This window comes from Sciurus vulgaris (genome assembly GCF_902686455.1).
Source record: "Sciurus vulgaris genome assembly, chromosome: 9".
Lineage (NCBI taxonomy): Eukaryota > Metazoa > Chordata > Mammalia > Rodentia > Sciuridae > Sciurus > Sciurus vulgaris.
The window spans coordinates 122721837-122722774 of NC_136469.1; the positions used below are offsets into that span (position 1 = coordinate 122721837).

Below are 938 nucleotides of genomic sequence, written 5' to 3' on the forward strand. Positions count from 1 at the left end.
CTGCCCCGTCCGGGACGCCTGCCCAGTGGGAGACTCTCGCCCGGCTGCTTTGAGTTGGTCCCAAGGCTCTCTATATCTCCTCTTCTTGAGTCCTGAGTCCTGGAGCAACACGAAACGCAGCCACCCTCTAGTCCGCCATCTTGAATCCCAAACCTATGAATTTGAATGGGGTAGGCAAACTCTATATCACTGAGATATACCTCCAGATCTATTAATAGATTTTAAGATTTAAAACTTACCATTTTGGCTTACAAGATGACCAAAAAAAAGAAGGAATAATGGTTGTCCCAAAAAGGGCGGCTGCCATGTGCAGCCTATTCCTTGCATAAACTGTGCCAGGTGCATGCCCAAGGACAACGCCATTAAGAAACTTGTCATTCGAAACATTGTAGAGGCCACAGCGGTCAGGGACATTTCCAGAGCAAGTTTTTCAACATGTATGTGTTTCCCAAGCTCTATGTGAAGCTGCATTACTGTGTGAGTTGTGCCGTTCACAGCAAGGTGGTCAGGAATCGATCTTCTGAAGCCAGGAAAGACCGAACACCCCCACCCCGTTTTAGACCTGCTGGTGCTGCCCCCTGACCTCCACCAAAGCCTAGGTAAGGAGCTGGGTCCTTAATGAGTGAAGAAAAGCTATATTCTGGAAAAAAATAAAATGGGAATTATAATTTAAAAAAATAATTTTTACTCTATTGACTTTGTAAAAGTTAGAATTGTACCATAGTAAAAGCTACTCTAAGAATATATTTTAATCATGCATGATATCATGTTCTTGTAGTATAATTGATACTACACCACTGGAGATATCCTATCTCAAATCTATTAAAAAATTCCAGGAAAATGGTTTTATATTTTAATAGCTATTGATTTTCAGTTCAGGATTACTTAGATATTATTATAATATTGTTATTTTACAAAATAAATTCTATAATACATTA

At 39.9% G+C, this 938-nt stretch overlaps 1 pseudogene across 1 annotated transcript; it reads left to right on the forward strand.

Annotated features, from left to right (window-relative positions):
- The first annotated feature begins 268 nt into the window (after positions 1 to 268).
- LOC306669839 (small ribosomal subunit protein eS26-like) lies at positions 269 to 603 on the forward strand (annotated as a pseudogene). Its single transcript has one exon. The product of its transcript is annotated as a small ribosomal subunit protein eS26-like (transcript).
- The last annotated feature ends 335 nt before the right edge of the window (positions 604 to 938 follow it).